Source organism: Castor canadensis, chromosome 4 (assembly GCF_047511655.1).
Source record: "Castor canadensis chromosome 4, mCasCan1.hap1v2, whole genome shotgun sequence".
Classification (NCBI taxonomy): domain Eukaryota; kingdom Metazoa; phylum Chordata; class Mammalia; order Rodentia; family Castoridae; genus Castor; species Castor canadensis.
The window spans coordinates 4,902,061-4,921,422 of NC_133389.1; the positions used below are offsets into that span (position 1 = coordinate 4,902,061).

The window sequence follows — 19,362 nt, forward strand, 5'->3', positions numbered from 1 at the left end:
GCACTTCTCTCTTCCAACTTTCAATATTCTTTCCTTATTCTGTATATTTACTATTTTAACTATAACATGTCTTGGAAAGGTTTCTTCCCCTGGCTTTGTCTGTTGGGTGTTCAAAAAGATTGCTGTATCTTTATGGCTGTCTCTAAAATTTTTCCTATTATTTCATTGAATTTGTTTCCTATCTATTTAGCTTGTACCTCTTCTTCTTTTATGTCTATGACTAACAGGTTTGGTCTTTTGCTCCAGAGGTCTTGCCTGTTCTGCTTGTACTATTTTTTCTATATCTGACTGTTCTAATACATCTCTCTTGTCTTCAAGTCCTGATATTCTGTCTTTCATTTGATCCAGTGTACTGGAGATACTTTCAACCATGTTTTAAAAATTGATTTATTGAGCTTTTCATTTCAGGATTTCAATTTGAGTTTTTTAGGATTCCTGTATTCTTTATTGAATTTCTCTTTTATATCCTGCATTACCTTCCTTATTTTATTGACCTGTTTATTTGTATTTTCTTGTAATTCATTGAGGGCATTTATACATGTTGTCTTTAATTTTGTTGATTATTCCTATAATCATGATTTTTAGTTCCTTGTACTTTCATTCTCTTTACTATCCTTAGTGGAATCTGACTTTTGGTCATGTCATGGTGCCTTATTTTTTCACATTCTTGTGTTTCTGTTTTGGGATTTACACACCTGCGGCCAAGTCACTGGTTGGAAGTTTCATTTACCTATATCCTTTCAGTTGAAATGCTCTCAATATTCACTCAGGGCTATGTAGTGGCAGGGTTGAGGTGTAGTTTCTCACCACTGAACTGGAGGGGTATCTCAGTAGTCAAACTTTTCCCCATGTGCTCAGAGCACCCTGCCTGATCCCCAGTAACACTCAGATGAAAACTAGCTAGAGTGTCTTGTAGTTCCTTGTGTAAGGGTTGGCATTATATGTGTGTTGAGGGAAGTGATGGTCATGGATTAGTTGTCCACTTCTGTGATGCTTTCATTTTGAAGTTTCTCTTCTTTCTGTACTGGAATCAGATGTTGGCTGCACAGAGCTTTGAAGTTGATAACCCAGGCAGGTTTCCACTTGCTGCCTAGGTCCCCAATTTGTGTCTTCACATATGCAAATCTAGGGGTGTCTTCCAAATGCATCTGATAGTGTGGGGAACAAAGAGAGCACAGTTCTGCACTGCTGGTGGAGAACTGAGGGACTCAGACATTCTGCCTGCAGGTTTCAGTGCTTTCAGACCCTGTCCAGAAGTTCATTACCAATAGGAGGGAGGAACCTGGGGGATAGCATATGATCCCTGGGTTCTGTCCTCAGAGCTTTCAATCCCACCTGGCAGCAAGAACCCACAGTTAGCAGATAGCTCCTGGATGTCAATCACTTGGCCAACCATGAGCTTTGTGATGTTTCTGCTGTGATCCTGGGAAATGGGACTTGCTCTTTCCAGTGAGGGTGGGGCTACTGATCACCATTCCCAAGCTCCTAGCTGCTTAAACTCCTAGTGGGTCAACATTATACCCTCTCCATGATCACCTCACTTGGCTGTCTACCACATGGAAACTGATGGTATTCCAGGACTCCTTGAGCTATGGTTATTCCTTGATTTTCAGGTAACATCAGAGTGCATTAAGGAGGATGCCTCCAAGCTGCTCCAACTTTTTTTTTTTAAATCGAAGAAAACATAAGAAGATGGAAAGACCTCCCATGTTTGTGGATTGGTAGAATCAACATTGTGAAAATGGCCATACTGCCAAGAGCAGTCTAATGTTTAACAATCCCTATCAAATTCCCAATGACATTCTTCACAGAGATATAAATATCAATCCTTAAATATATATGGAAACACAGAAGACCTTGAATAGCCAAAGCAATTCTGAGCAAAAGTTCAATGCTGGAGGTATCACAATACCTGACTTCAAACTATACTTCAAAGCCATAACAATAAAAACAGCATGGTATTGGCAGAAAAACAGACATGAAAACCAATGGATTAGAATAGAAGTCATCTCAGATGTAAGCCCACACAGCTACAGCCAACTGATCTTCAATAAAGGAGCCCAGAACACACAATGGAGAAAAGACAGTCTTCTCAACAAATGTTGCTAAGAAAACTGGATTTCCACATGTAGAAGACTGAAACTAGATCCATTCCTGTCATTCTGTACCAAAATTAACTCAAAGTGGATCAAAGACCTTACATAAGGCCTGAAACTTTGAAACCACTACAAGAAGTAGTAGAAAATACACTGGAACAGATAGGCATAAGGAATGACTTCCTAAGAAGAACTCAAAAGGCTCAGATCTAAGAGAAAGAATGGACAAATGGGACTGCATCAAACTGAAAAGCTTCTGCACAGTAAAGAAACAGTCACTAGACTTAAGAAACTGCCCACAGAAAGGAGAAAATCATTGACAGCTATTTATCTGACAAGGTACTAATATCCAGAATTTTCAGGTAACTCTAACTCAAAAAACGTCTGGACCCCAGCCCAGAGCCGGTTCCACAGATCACTGGGATACCCGCCCCCCCCCCAAGCCCACTGCTGTTCAGGCCCTGCTGAGCCCCACCTATGCATGGGATGACCGGACCCCCACCCCTCGGATTCCCCCTGCCCATCAGGCCCTGCCGGGCTCCAGCTTCATGTGGAACAACTGGAGCCCTGCTCTCCTGGGACAGGCACCAGCCTGGCACAAGACAGCTGCATCCACAAGTCTGCCAGGAACCCCGCCCCTCGGGTGGAGCCAGCCCCAGCTCTACAGTCTTCCCAGATAACTGCTCTGTAGGCTTCCACTTGGGCCACCACTAGAAGGCTCCAAGCATGCCTAAGAGACACACACAGACTGGACTGGACATTAAAAACTAAAAACAACTAAGCCTGCAATCCTACTGTTCCAGAACTGGTGATTTTTTTTTCTTTTTCTCCTTTCTTTAAGGGTTTGGCAGCCTGGTTTGCTGTTTGGTCACCCACCATCTCTCCCATTTTTTTCTTCTTTTTTTCCTCTCTTCTCTCTTCCTTTTATCTTTCCTTCTCTTTCTCTTTTTTTATCTTTCTCTCATGATTTTGTTTGTATTAATATTGTAACCCAGCTAATACCAAATTACACATAGTCCAGGGACAGAAATGGTACCTAGTGGAAATGTGGGAAGAAGAAAAAGGGATGGAAACCATTCTGCCCCCAAAAATATAGTACAGGATTTAGCATGAAATGAAGAAAATGGATACTCAGACCCAGACTCCAACAAAACAAAGATAAACTATACCAAGGAACCCAATGAAGACCACAAGAACAGCCTGAAAGAAGAAATTAATGAGACTTTCATAGAGATGCTACTAGAGATGGTCAACCAAAACATACAGGAGGCACTCAGAAATTCCAAGACAGCAAAACTCAAGAATATGAGAAAACACAGAAACAAATAAATGAAATCGTAGGAGCCCTAAACAAATACCAAAATGAAACAAAGATCACCATAAGTAGAGAGATAAATGAATTAAGGGCAAAATTGACAATATTAAAGAAGAAGTAACCCATGATATGGAAAACCTCAGAACAAAGAATGAAACAGACATACAAAACAAAATGAAAGTCCATTCCAGCAGAATAGAACAAACAGAAGACAGAATCTCATAACTTGAAGATGAAGTGGAAATTAAAGGAAAAACTGAAGCATGATTAAACAACTCAAGACCTGTGAAAAGAAAATGCAAGAACTCACTGACTCCATCAAAAGACCAAACCTGAGAATCATGGGCATTGAAGAAGGAGAAGAGGTGCAAACAAAGGGAATGCGTAATATATTCAATAAAGTAATAACAGAAAATTTCCCAGAGAAAACTATGCCCATTCATGTACAGGAAGCCTCCAGAACATCGAACAGACCTTACCAAAATAGAACTACCCCACAACATATATCATTAAAACAACAAGTACAGAGACTAGAGAAAGAATATTGAAGGCTGTAAGAGAGAAAAAAAAAACATACAGAGATAAACCCATCATCTGTTTCTCAACAGAAACATTAAAAAAAGAAGAGCATGGGGTGAGATCTTCCAAGCACTGAATGGAAAAACTTCAATCTTAGGATACTTTACCCAGCAAAACTATCATTCAAAATAGATGGAACAATAAAAGTCTTCCATGATAAGCAGAAACTAAAACCAAATATGACAAATAAGCCACCACCACAAAAGATTCTCCAAGGAATTCTGCACATGTATAATGAAAGCAAACAAAACCATGAAAAGGCAGCAAGAAAAGTAAAGAGTAACACTGATTCAGCTACACATAATCAAACCCTCAGTCAAAAGACAACTGTATGACAGTGATCACCACGTACTTATCAATACAAACACTGAATGTTTTTTTAACTAACTAAATTTTATTTCATCCAAGTATCCATAAAAGAATTTTTCCCAATTCTGAATAAAATTTATGAAACTTGCTTGCTAAGGCAAAATTTCATTGTTAAAATCTTATAGGCAAAGAGCACAAAAAAATCCTAACTGTTGAAGTGAATTTCACTTGGGAAAATCCACATACACAATTTTCCCCACTTCCACTATGAAATGGCTCGCTACTACACAGGCTCACTGGGAAAGGTGTCAAACACTCATCCAGAGCCAATTCAATATTCAGATCTGTGCTGTCTTTTCCTGGCATTGCTAAATTCAAATGAATTCCCAAACACATTGCGCATCCCACATTTTAATTCAGAGGATAGTGTGGAATGCAGAACTTCAGACATTCGGTAAGTTTAACACTGAGTCCAACACTAACACTGAATGTTAAGGACTAAATTCCCCCATCAAAAGACACCGTTTGGCAAATGGGATTAAAAAGGAAGATCCAACAATCCACTGCATACAGGAGACCCATCTTATCGATGGAAATAAGCACTGGCTGAAAGTGAAAGGCTGGAAGAAGATTTACCAAGCCAGTGGTCCCCAAAAACAGGCAAGAGTAGCAATACCTATCTTGGACAAAGTAGACTTCAAACCTACATTGATCAAATGAGATAAAGAAGGACATTCCATATTAATAAAAAGGGAAATACACCAAAAGGAAATAATAATTATCAACCTATATGCAACCAATGTCAAAGCACCCAATTTCATCAAACATACTCTGAAGGACCTAAAAACATATATAAACTCCAACACAGTGATAGTGGGAGACCTTAATACTCCCCTATCACCAATAGATAGGTCATCCAAACAAAGTATCAATAAAGAAATCCTAGAACTAAATCACACCATAGATCAAATGGACCTAGCTGATGTCTACAGAATATTTCATTCAACTTCTGCACAATACACATTCTTCTCAGCAGCCCATGGAACCTTCTCCAAATTAGATCATATCTTAAGGCACAAAGCAAGCCTCAGCAAATATAAGAAAATAGAAATAATCTCATGCATTCTATTTGACCACAATGCATTAAAACTAGAAATCAACAACAAAAGCAGCAGTAAAAAACATGCAAACAATGGAAACTGAACAACACATTGCTTAATGATGAATGGGTCATCGATGAAATAAAAGAGGAAATTAAAAGTTTCCTGGAGGTTAATGAAAATGAAAACATGACCTACCAGAACCTATGGGACACAGCAAAGGCAGTCCTAAGAGGAAAGTTTATAGCCATGAGGGCATATATCAAAAGGACAGAAAGATCTCAAATCAATGACCTAATACACACACAGCTCAAACTCCTAGAAAAACAAGAACAAGCAAATCCCAAAATAAGCAGAAGAAAAGAAATAATTAAAATAAAGGCTGAAATCAATGAAATAGAAACCAAAAAAACCAAACAAAGAATCAATGAAACAAAAAGCTGTTTCTTTGAAAAAATAAATAAGATTACAGACCCCTGGCAAACCTGACTAAAATGAGGAGAGACAAAACCCAAATCAGTAAAGTCAGGAATGCAAAAGGAGAGATAACAACAAACACCATGGAAGTCCAGGAAATCATCAGAGACTACTTCGAGAGATTATACTCTAATGAATTTGAAAATCTTGAAGAAATGGAAAGATTTCTAGAAACTTACAACAACCCAAAACTGAACCAAGAAGATATTAATCACCTGAATAGATCTATACAGAAAAAGAAATTGAAGCAGCAATAAAGAGTCTCCCAAAAAAGAAAAGTCCAGGACCTGATGGATTCTCTACTGAATTCTATCAGATGTTTAAAGAAGAACTGATACCAACTCTCCTTAAACTGTTCCATGAAATAGAAAGGGAAGGAAAACTGTCTAACTCATTCTATGAAGCCAGTATTACTCTTATCCCCAAACCAGCCAAAGACACCTCCAAAAAGGAGAATTATAGGCCAATTTCCTTAATGAATATCGATGCAAAAATCCTTAATAAAATAATGACAAACCAAATCCAACAACACATCAGATAGATCATTCACCACGACCAAGTTGGCTTCATCCCAGGGATGCAGGGCTGGTTCAACATATGTAAATCTATAAATGTAATACAGCACATCAATAGAAGAAAAGATGAAAACCACTTGATCATCTCAATAGATGCAGAAAAAGCCTTCGACAAGATCCAACACCACTTCATGATAAAAGTTCTAAGAAAACTAGGAATAGAAGGAAAGTACCTCAACACTGTAAAGGCTATATATGACAAACCTTCAGCCAACATCATACTTAACGGTGAAAAACTGAAACCATTCCCTCTAAAATCAGGAATGAGACAAGGATGCCCACTATCCCCACTCCTATTCAACATAGTACTGGAATTCCTAGTCAGAGCAATTAGGCAAGAAGAAGAAATAAAAGGAATACAAATAGGTAAAGAAATTGTCAAAATATCCTTATTTGTAGATAATATGATCCTATACTTTAAAGACCCAAAAAAACTCTACCCAAAAACTCTTAGATATCATAAAGAGCAACAGTAAGGTGGCAGGATACAAAATCAACTTACAAAAATCATTAGCTTTTCTACACACTAACAACGAACAAACTGAGAAGGAATATATGGAAACAATTCCATTCACAATAGCCTCAAAAAAATCAAATACCTAGGAGTAAATTTAACAAAAGATGTGGATGACCTCTACAAGGAGAATTAAAAACTCCTGAAGAAAGAGATCGAGGAAGACTACAGAAGATGGAAAGATCTCCTGTGTTCATGGATTGGTAGCATCAACATAATAAAAATGGCTATAATACCAAAAGTAATCTACATGTTTAATGCAATTCCCATCAAAATCCCAATGACTTACATCACAGAGATTGAAAAATCTACTCTAGAGTTCATTTAGAAACACAAGAGCCTGCAAATAGCCAAGGCAATGCTTAGCAAAAAGAGCAATGCAGGAGGTATCACAATACCCGACTTCAAACTATATTACAAAGCAATAGCAATAAAAACAGCATGGTACTGTCACAAAAACAGACAGGAAGACCAGTGAAACAGAATAGAGGACCTGGATATGAAGCCACACAACTATAACCACTTCATTTTTGACAAAGGTGCCAAAAACATATGATGGAGAAAAGACAGTCTCTTCAACAAATGTTGCTGGGAAAAGTGGTTATCCATCTGGAAGAAACTGAAACTAGATCCATGTTTATCACCCTGTACTAGTATCAACTCAAAATGGATCAAGGACCTAAATATCAGACCTGAAACTCTGAAGTTACTAGAAGAAGGAGCAGGAAACACTCTGGAACTAATTGATATAGGCAAGGACTTCCTCAATACAACCCTAGTAGCCCAGCAACTAAGAGAAAGAATGGACAAATGGAACTTCATAAAATTAAAAAGCTTCTGCACAACAAAAGAAATGGTCTCTAAACTGAAGACACCACCCACAGAGTGGGAGAAAATATTTGCCAGCTATACATCAGACAAGGGACTGATAACCAGAATATACAGGGAACTTAAGAAACTAAAAGTCTCCTAAAATCAATGAACCAATTAAAAACTGGGCAACTGAACTTAATAGAACTTTCTCAAAAGAAGAAATTCAAATGTCAAAAAGCACATGAAAAAATGCTCATCATCTCTAGCCATAGAGGAAATGCAAATCAAAACCACATCAAGATTCCACCTCACCCCTGTTAGAATAGCCATCATCAAAAACACCACCAACAACATGTGTTGGCGAAGATGCAGGGTAAAAGGAACCCTAATCCACTGCTGGTGAGAATTCAAGCTGGTGCAACCACTCTGGAAAAAAATTTGGAGGTTTGTTAAAAATCTAAACATAGACCTGCCATATGATCCAGCAATCCCACTCCTGGGGATATACCCAAAGGAATGCAACACAGGTTACTCCAGAGACACCTGCACACCCATGTTTATTGCAGCGCTATTCACAATAGCCAAGTTATGGAAACAACCAAGATGAATGGATCAAGAAAATGTGGTACTTGTACACAATGGAATTTTACTCAGCCATGAAGAAGAATGAAATTTTATCATATGCAGGTAAATGGATGGAACTAGAGAATATCATTCTGAGTGAGGTCAGCCAAGCTCAGAAGACCAAAAATCATATGTTCTCCCTCATATACGGACTTTAGATCTAGGGCAAATATAGCAATGTGGTTGGACTTGGATCACATGACAAGGGGAGAGCACATAGGGGAGATATAGAAATAGGTAGAAAACTCAAAACATGAAAGTGTTCGATATGCCCACTCCAGAGGTGCTAATACAGAAACCTTAAAGCAACAGAGGTTATCATGAGAAGGGGATCAGTAACCAGGGTAAAGATCAGTTAGAGATGAATCAACATGGGTCATAACATGTGTACACGAAAGCAATGCTAGGAATATTTCTGTATAGCTATCCTCAACTCAACTAACAAAAACATTTTGTATTCCTTATTATGCTTGTCTATTTTTTTCAAGAAAACTAGTGATAAAGGCAAAACAGGACCTGCCTGGAACTGAGGGGGGAAGGGGAGAAGAGGGTGGGGGAGAGGGGCAGGAGGGAGAAAAGATCCAAACAATGTATGCACATGGGAATAAATGAATAATAATAATAAAAAAACTCAACCTTCAAAGAATCAATGTCCCAATGAAGAAATGGGCACATGAATTAAACAGGGAATTCTCAAAGGAAGAGGTACAAATGGCCAGTAAATACATGAAAAAAATTTCAACTTCCTTGGCTATAAAAGAGATGCAAATCAAAGCTACACTCACCCCAGTCAGAATGGTCATATTCAAGGACAATAGCAACAACCAATGCTAGTGAGGATGGGGCAAAACAGGAACCCTTTACACTGTTGGTAGGAATACAAATTAGTATAACCACTGTGGAAGGCAGTATGGAGATTCCTCAGAAAGCTTAAGATGGAACTGCCATATGATCCAGTAGTACTGCTCCTGGGCATCTACCCAAAGGAAGGTAAGTTGGGATACAATAGTGACACCTGTACACTGATGTTCATCACAGCACTATTTACAAAAGCAAAGCTGTAGAAACCCAGATGCCCTACAACTGATGAAAGGATCAAGAAATTGTGGTACGTATACACAATGGAGTTCTACATAGTCATAAGGAAGAATGATAATGTGGTTTGAAGGTGAATGGATGCAATTGGAGGACATCATGTTAAGTGAAGTAAGCCAGGCTCAGGAGAAAGGCTGCATGTTTTCTCTCATACATGGAATATAGATCCAAAAGACAAACAAATACACACAAAAAATGATCATTTACAAACTCATATGTAGAAGATGTTTGTAATAATGGAACTACTCTGTGTAACTGAGGGAAGGAGGGAAAGGAAAAGAGAATGGTAGAGCATCTACAATATTGTAAAACGTCACATTGTGAAGGTAGAGGATATAAGGATGTGCACTGAAAGCTGTGATGGGAGGTGGGAGGTACAGTGGTAAGGAAGTGTAATGAAAGGGGTTGAATGGACCAAAGTAAAATATCCTCATGGTGGGAATACACTGAGAAATCCCTTTGAACGTCAACTTAAATATTAATAACAAAAGACAGGACTGTAAAATAGGCACAGGGTGTATGTGTGTGGGGTACTTGAGGGAGTGGCGGGGTGAATGAAGGAGATTAAGGTGAGTGTGTATGGTTGATGGACTTCATATACTTATGTGAAATAGAACAAAGAAACCTCTTGCAATTACTTTAAGTGGGGAAGAGAAGGGGAGGGCGGCGGAGTGGCTCGAGTGGTAGAGGGCCCGCCTAACAAGTGTGATGACTTGAGTTCAAACTCCAGTACTGCAAAAAGGTAAAACAAACAAACAAACAAAAAAAAAACTGCAAGAGAAGGGGATGACATGGAGAGATGTTGGGGTTGATCTAACCAACGTACAGTGTAAGTCAATTTGGAATTGTCACTCTGAATTCCCTCTGTACATCAAATATGTCATAATTTCAAAATTATTCCAAAATTAAAGGTCATATACAAAGGTAATACTTTCAAGTGACAGGAATATAAAAAGTAGAATATAAAAATCTTCTTTCTAAAGTTCTTCTACCTCCATGTAGCCATAGTGAGTTCTTGCTGGAATGCTTGCTCTGTCCCACCATGTGATGCCCTCTTCTGTGTCAGGGTTCAGCAAAAGGCTGTCATCAAATGCTGGTGTCATTGGACTTCCCTCCTACTGGAAACATGAGCTAATTACCTGTTTTTTTATAAATCACCCAGTCTCTAGTATTTTTTTTATAGTAACAGAAAACAGACTAAGACACCATCTCAATAATGTATGTATGGAAATTAAGTTCTCAGACACACGAAGTAAAAGCATTTACTAATCATATTCCTTTGTCAGGAAGAAAGCCTTTTGTTTGCAGAGAAAGAGGAATGATTACGACGGGACATCTTAAATACAAAGAGAGAATCATGAAACAGCACTCATTAAAATGAATCAATTCAAGAAGAGTAACAGGTGCGAATGCTTAATTATGCAGTTGGCAAAAGAAAATAAGTTTGAGTTACACGCAGAGAAAAGCATATCCACCTCTAGTGTAGGATAAAGGAGACATATTTTTACTTCAAATGTACTCAGATACAGAATTTTGTCTGGTTTAAAATAAGGTCAAGGATCTGACCAGTTTCATTAACATCTATCTATAAGTCTTATGCTTATAATGGTTTCGGAAACAAATTGTTCACAGCAGAAAATCTATGTAAAATGATTTCCTGATGCTTGCAGTCTAGGGAAATTGTGCCTTCAAGAAGCTGTTGAAGCTGTAAGTCTTACGGTCCCAGTGCACATTTGTATGGATAAATGTACCTTTCTCCCTCAGCCTGGAAGAGTGTTTTGTGGCTTCGAGAAATAACACTTGGGTTTCCTATGAACCATAGTAAACATGACCACCAGTAGATAAGCCCTGGGCTTCAGAAGTCATGGGATGAGAGTGTCAGTCCCTGGGCAGTTCAATGGGTTACATATGGGGCAGAAAAGGCCAACAGCAGGATGCGAGGGACACAAGGAGCTACGTGGAAGAGCATCATAGTTTGTGAGTGGTGGACCTTACATGTTCACCATGGCTGTGGAGCCCACGAGGCTGTGAGGGAAAAGCCAAGAAGACAAGGCCGGCCTGGGGGCAAAATGAGTTAAAGGTGTAGCTAAAAATGCTCAGGCTTTGCATCAGCAATCCATAAGAGCAGACAGTGCCCAGGCAGGGACTCAAGTTCACACATCCAGCTGATCAGTGGCACAGACGGTATGGTGTCTGGATCCACTCGCTGAATATCACATTTAGAGTGTCATTGCACAGTGAACAACAGGTCCTCAGCCTCTTCCTACTGGCTCAGATTGGGCAGCCAACCTTGCTAACTTCTCACTTTATCCTTTGGCCTCTTGGTGATTATAAAAAAGGAACTCTGGGAATTGCTCTATAGGCAAATATGTGTTTACTGATTGACACATAGACATGCTTGTCATAGTGAAACAGGCAGAAAATACATTCTTCTGTATGTGTCTAATTCAGAAAACTGCTTGCAGATGCAAAATGAAACAGTTTTCACTGACTTAATGTTGGCTGGAAGCAAGTGAAAAACTCACCATAAAATACTAAGAGTAGCTTTCATTTTTAATAACAGAGAGCTTACTGCATGCCAGGCCCTATGCAATAGCTTCCCCTGAATCTTTTTAAGTCCTTCTAAAACCCTGTGGGTAGATGGTATAGTAAGGACTGTCCACCGTGAAGAGCTGAGTTCAGAGAAGTAAAATAACCAGAGGGGCACATCTGGTAACGGTCACTTCTAGGGTTTGCCTGATTGTGAAGTTTAGGCCCTAGAGTCTGAACCACACACTCGCTTAGCTGTGGTGCTTCTGGGCAGTAAACCCGTCATGACCATTTACCAGACAGGAAATTGTAATTGCATAGGTATTTAGCAGTGCATAAACAAACATGTGCAATGAAGCTAATTCTGTCCAACAGGGATAATTTGCTAAAAGAACTGTGTCTTGTCAATGAACCTAGTGTTTACAAACACCAAGATCTGAACGCAGCCAATTCATTCTGAAGAAGCACCAGGTGACAGGACCTGGGAGGGTTTTCATATAAGGCATTGCTCTTTATTTATAATTTTTTTTGGTGGTACTGGGGTTTGAACTCAGGTTGTTACTCTTGCTAGGCAGGTGCTTTACCACTTGAGCAACTCCACCAGCCCAGGATGCTGGTCTTCATGGCAAGAAAAAGTCAATTACACAAACTGATCAGAATACAGAACTCAGAAACAGACATGCTCAGACAGATAGTTGGTTTGTGGCAAAGGTGGATCACAAAGCAATGGGAAAAGAAGAGCCTTGTTAATTGATGACATTGGTTCAATTGGATAGCCATCTGGAAGGAAAAAAGTGTACCTGTTTCACCCCAGATCCACAGATACATTCCAGATTTGTCAGAAGACAGGATGGGCAGCCTTCACTCCACAGTGAAAGAACAGATAACCCTATTAAAAATGGACCAAGGGGGGAGAAATGACCCAAGCGTTGTATGCACATATGAATAATAAAACAATAAAAATAAATAAAAATGGACCAAGAACCTGAACAGACATTTCTCCAAAGAAGACACACAAATAGCCAACAGGTATGGGCAATAAGTTCAACATCATTAATTGGCAAGGAAATTCAAACGATAATGACAATGAGAGAACACCTCATATCTATAAGGATAGCTATTATCAAAAGAGCAAAAGGGAGACAAAGAAAGATGGAGGGGGAAAATCTAAGACATACTGGAAGCACTTTTGTAAATGTAACAATGTACCCCAAGCACAACTATAATATGCTAATAAAAAAAGAACAAAAGACAAGTGTTGTCAGGGATGTGGAAAAATTAAAACCATTGTACACTATTGGTGGGAATGTGACTTGTGCAGCCACTATGGAAAACAATGTGAAAGTTTCTAAAATAAAATAAAAAATAGAGCTAACATATGGTCCAGCAACCCTACATCTGTGTACATACTCAAAAGAATGAAAATCAGAATCTTGATGAGATACCTGTACTCCCATGTTCATTGCAGCTTTAGTCACAACAGTCAAGACTGAAATCAACTTACGGGTCCATTGGTGAATGAATGGAGAAAGAAATGTGGTACACATGTACCACACATGAGTAAAGGATGCTATTGGGCTTTAAACAACAAAGAAAATGACAAAGGTGAATTTGAAGATCATCAAACTCAGTGAAATAAGTCAGAAACAGAAATCCTTCATGATATAACTTACGTGTGGGATCTAAAATATGAGGCTTATAGAGAGAGTAGGATGGTGGTTGTCAGGTGCTGCAGGGAGCAGGAAATGGGGAATTGCTGCTCAATGGTACGAAGTTTCAGTGAGCAGGATGAATAGGTTCTAGAAAACTGCTGTACAGTGTCCTTTTAGTTAACAATAAGGTATTGTGCACTTAAAGATCTTATGTTAAGTGTACTTACCACAAAGAAAAAAGACAACAGTAGGCAGTACTTTCATGTGCCAGTATCTTTGACAGGCACTCAACTCAGGCACCATTTTTTTTTTATTTAAAAATATTTTATTTTTTTAGGCATAGGACCTTCACTTTTCCTAGGAAACATATCCTTTCTTTTGTAGCTTTTGCTGGAAAATTCCTCTTCGTGCTTGGCTAACTTAGAGCAACATCCTCCTCTAAGTAACTATAAGAAATATGGCCATATTTCTTCCACAGAATATGCACAGAATAAGTTTAATCCCAATCGGTTCAAGCTCAGGTTTTAAAGGGGAAATTGAGGCAGGTCTTAAAGCACTTCCTGAAGAGGCTGAATATTAGTGGACTCCATTTAGTCATCTACAATCTTCCCTACAAAAAAGGAAAGAAACTCTTACCATGTACAGTCTGTAAAAATAAGCAGTGTATTTCACTCTACAATATCAGCTACAATGATGTTTGCTGTGTGCAGAATTAGTAAAATTTACAGACAGTTTGGTTCAGGAAACTGAGAATTTATGTCAGTTTAATGGCATTTATTGTTGCTATCATTGCGAGGAATGTTTTTATTGATAAATAGAGTCAAAACACGCTCAGGATCAAAATGGTGGGGTCAAAAAAATTCATGGCATTTTATGCTGGCTTCATAAAATGTATGAATTATTTTTATAATAGGGACTAGAAGGAATAATGATCAAATAAATGCAACTTGATTTGTTGAAGTCATGGGATTATGAGTATATTTTATTTGTAATTCTGTTATTGTTGCTATAATGTAATAAAATATTTAAAATCAGAAATTTAGTTCATGGTTACATCACCTCTACCATTAAATTCTGATGTAACAGGACTATGGAGCCAGTAACGAAAACTATTTGATCTTTTATTTATATACAGCCTACATCCTAGTATCTTCCATTGCCCATGGTTCTTTCATTTTTCTGGGACATGCAGATCTTTCTGAATTAGGGCAAGAATTGCAGTTGTCCTGGTGTGAATACTCAGTGGTTTCTGCATTCAGAGTTATAGACCCTCTCTCCCCATTTTCCCAGAACGAGACACTGCCTTTCTGTAATAAGATTCTGTTGGCTGCTGTTCTGCCACTAAATTGCTAACTTGCCCTATTATTGGTTCTACTTAAGTGGGGTGAATGGCTGTGCAGGACAAATTTGTTTCTGAAGCAGCCTGTAAAGTGGCTGCACTGATGTTTCTGTTTACCACTTGCTCCATGTGCAGTGGAAATGGCTTGCGTGATGCTGACCTTAGAGTTTAGACATTTACTGTTTTCTTTCCCAAGGTGCTCATTGTGGTACCTAGGCAACTGCTTTAAAGAGAGTCTCAAAGCTGAATTGTAGGAAGAAGTCTCTGGATGATAGAACTTTGTTTCATGCATGGATAAGATGAAAAACCTTCCATGTTGGCACTAGAAATGGATGAAAAGTCGCATTCTGGAGGCAGAGGATGTAATGCAGTCTCTTGGATTTATGTGAGCGTTCACATTTATTCCTCAAGGGTGTTATTAAATTAGGATATGGATTTTAACCATTATGATTTATGTTAAGAACCTAATAGCAAGAAAGAGCATTGCTTCTGTGTGCAGAATCTCACCACCAATCTGTGAATGTGGGAAAGTCATTCCTTTAATTTCTGTAAGAGCTTGAAATTGGGTCCTGCAACAGAAGTTGAATATGGCTTGTGGGACACAGTATTTAAGACTGCCCTCTATTATTTAACATATACTGGGATCTCTGTGAAAAGGTGAACTTATCATGTAGCAGATGAATGTACACCTTTGCTCCCAACTTCAGCACCAGCTGTGAGCTTTAGACACACGCATTCTCCTTGAGAGGCAGCTGATAATTTATGGCTAGTGGCAGGTTCTTGATCAGGTTTCATGGCATTCATTCAGTACCACAAGTAGGAAAACTCCCCTGAACAGCAGCCAGTGGCCCCAAGAATGAGATTCAACCTGCATCTATTGTGTGCCTGCCTATCCCATGCAAAGCAACGCCCTATTATGTGGAGTATTCAAACCTGGGAAGATGTGTGAATACCTGCTGAACAGGCACAGGTAGATATTTGCTTTGTAAAACTAAGTTTGTCCAGATAGGATCAGGAGAGAGGCATTAGAAAGAAGGGAAGGCAGCAAGGACATGGGAAAGACAGCTTGTATTCAACACTCAATAGACTGAATGAGCAGTGAGCATAACAATTAATCCCAAAGCACAAATTCCTGAGCATGGGAAAAGGAATATGAGAGATGTCAAAGGCTACAGAGAGATGTGGCAGACAGAGGAAGTAGGAGGAGGAGGGAAACTGGAGAAAGAGAGAGAGGGAGTCAGGCTGGGGGTAAAGGTGGAAAGAGACAGGGAAGGGGCTCAGAACTGGTGAGGAGCCTGGGGAAAAGGGGTGTGTGTGTGTGTGTGTGTGTGTGTGTGTGTGTGTGTGTGTGTGTGTGTGTGTGTGTGTGTAGCAGGCCGTACTCTCCAGAGCTGTGCGTTTTCTTCTTCTCCACCTAAATGGATTCATATTCTAATTTCTTGTTACAAAGTCTTTCACTCAGAGATATTTTTTTTTCTTTTATTATTCATATGTGCATACAAGGCTTGGTTCATTTCTCCCCCCTGCCCCCACCCCCTCCCTTACCACCCACTCCACCCCCTCCCGCTCCCCCCCCTCAATACCCAGCAGAAACTATTTTCCCCTTATCTCTAATTTTGTTGTAGAGACAGTATAAGCATTAATAGGAAGGAACAAGGGGTTTTGCTAGTTGAGATAAGGATAGCTATACAGGGCATTGACTCACATTGATTTCCTGTGCTTGGGTGTTACCTTCTAGGTTAATTCTTTTTGATCTCACCTTTTCTCTAGTACCTGTTCCCCTTTTCCTATTGGCCTCAGTTGCTTTTAAGGTATCTGCTTTAGTTTCTCTGCATTAAGGGCAACAAATGCTAGCTAGTTTTTTAGGTGTCTTACCTATCCTCACCCCTCCCTTGTGTGCTCTCGCTTTATCATGTGCTCAAAGTCCAATCCCATTGTTGTGTTTGCCCTTGATCTAATGTCCACATATGAGGGAGAACATACGATTTTTGGTCTTTTGGGCCAGGCTAACCTGACTCAGAATGATGTTCTCCAGTTCCATCCATTTACCAGCGAATGATAACATTTCGTTCTTCTTCATGGCTGCATAGAATTCCATTGTGTATAGATACCACATTTTCTTAATCCATTCGTCTGTGCTGGGGCATCTTGGCTGTTTCCATAACTTGGCTATTGTGAATAGTGCCGCAATAAACATGGATGTGCAGGTGCCTCTGGAGTAACCTGTGTCACAGTCTTTTGGGTATATCCCCAAGAGTGGTATTGCTGGATCAAATGGTAGATCGATGTCCAGCTTTTTAAGTAGCCTCCAAATTTTTTTCCAGAGTGGTTGTACTAGTTTACATTCCCACCAACAGTGTAAGAGGGTTCCTTTTTCCCCACATCCTCGCCAACACCTGTTGTTGGTGGTGTTGCTGATGATGGCTATTCTAACAGGGGTGAGGTGGAATCTTAGTGTGGTTTTAATTTGCATTTCCTTTATTGCTAGAGATGGTGAGCATTTTTTCATGTGTTTTCTGGCCATTTCAATTTCTTCTTTTGAGAAAGTTCTGTTTAGTTCACATGCCCATTTCTTTATTGGTTCATTAGTTTTGGGAGAATTTAGTTTTTAAGTTCCCTATATATTCTGGTTATCAGTCCTTTGTCTGATGTATAATTGGCAAATATTTTCTCCCACTCTGTGGGTGTTCTCTTCAGTTTAGAGACCATTTCTTTTGATGAACAGAAGCTTTTTAGTTTTATGAGGTCCCATTTATCTATGCTATCACTCAGAGATATTTTTGATAGGAATGTAAGATTATTTTTTGTTTGTTCATAGTGTTTTGACAGTTCACTTTTAAATCATGTAGGTTATATAGTCTACATATTTCCTGCAGGCACTGTTTAATTCGGGTGGTTTCATAGATGCTGTGTATACTTGGTGTGTGTGGCTGGCAGTAGGGGTGTGTTGTCAAATTTTATACAAAAGGCTAAGATGTTCATGCCTAACAGTTCAGGGACACAATTTTGGAAAATAATATGCAGAGTTTGAATTTTACAGAATTCATTATAATGTCTCTTGCTAAATAAATACATGACTGCATTAATCTGAATTCAAATGCAAAATGTCTCAAACTATAATGTTTTCTCTTTTTTTAAACTACTCCAAATATATATACACTTATTCTGTATAGGTCTGCAAGAACAGAGTGGAAATATATTTGTGCAAAAGTTAAAAGCTTCATCTTATCATGCTAGGGCTGGAAGGGACATATCTGGATCTTGGTTGGGGGAGGCTTTGTGTCTCAAGGACTGACTTTGAGGTTAAGGGCTGATACCAAATATCTGGGGTTAAGCTGGACTCTGCCACTTTGTGGCCCTGTCACTTTGAGTATCTTAGCTTTTCTGCGTCCCAGTGTGCTCACTCAGCGGAGGCAGTGTGCCTCATGGGGTTATGGAGAGAATAACGGTGCTCTGTAGGAAAACCAGCAACTTACCTGTGAGCATCTACTGAATTAGTGTCCAGTCTGGGGCACACCTGGGCACAGATGCTCTGAGAGCACAGCTAGTAGACACTGGGGAGGACTGGTAGAGGTCACTAGTCCTGACATGCTGAGAACTAGAAGCTACTCTTGTTGAAGTTGGAATGCTAAAACATGTTTCTTAAACCTTTGAGTACACTTGTGAACCTCACGGGTGAGTGTATGTGGAGAGGTGGAGGGGGAGACAGTTCTCTGGGATTCAGAGCAAGAGTGACTTTGTCCCTTGTTCAGAGGTGGGCAGTAAAAGGCCACACCAGTCTTGCATCCAGCACTTCCTCCTGCTCTGGTCAGACCTTGCTACTGGAGGGTATGAGGGTTGAGCAGCCCTCATGTCCTGCCTGGCACACCTGCAGTGGTTCCAGCCAGTTCCTGAGTGTCTTTCCTGCACGTACATAGTGCAGGATTCTGGGCCCATGCAGAGTGCCTGCCTGGATATCCATGAGAAGATTTGTCATTTTGGTCATCTCCCAAGATTAAGAACCAGAAGGGAAGACCACTCAAAAAAGCAAGGGAGAAAAAGACAGGGTTTGACAGCTAAGATACAAACAAGCAAGATCAGAGTAGGGCTTTCATCTTCAGAAATGTCACCCTGACCTCCCCAAGACATCCAGAGTCACAATGCTGATGGCAAGTAGAATAAAGTCTTGTGCTGTCTGTTGTGGTCCACTGGCACAGTCAGCATCCTGTCATTGATGATGTCATCCCTGTAGTGTGAAGGAGAAGGACAGCACTGACTTTAAGGTGGAGATGGTCATGCTTTTATTGACTTAGGCCAGGCAGAATAATGTGGGCAGTCACTGAGGACACAAGGCCATTGGCAGCAT

General features: G+C 39.6%; 1 long non-coding RNA gene across 2 annotated transcripts in view; it reads right to left on the bottom strand.

The window, feature by feature from the left end:
* LOC141422443 (uncharacterized) overlaps nucleotides 1–19,362 on the bottom strand; it is a 129,112-nt gene that overhangs the window by 26,834 nt on the left and 82,916 nt on the right. The window contains exon 4 of one of the 2 annotated variants that reach the window (XR_012446977.1): nucleotides 16,744–19,242. The exons of the other annotated variant lie outside the window; for it this stretch is intronic. This is a non-coding gene — a long non-coding RNA (uncharacterized lncRNA). Of the gene's footprint in view, nucleotides 1–16,743; nucleotides 19,243–19,362 lie in introns of those variants that run through there. 2 annotated transcript variants of the gene reach the window in all.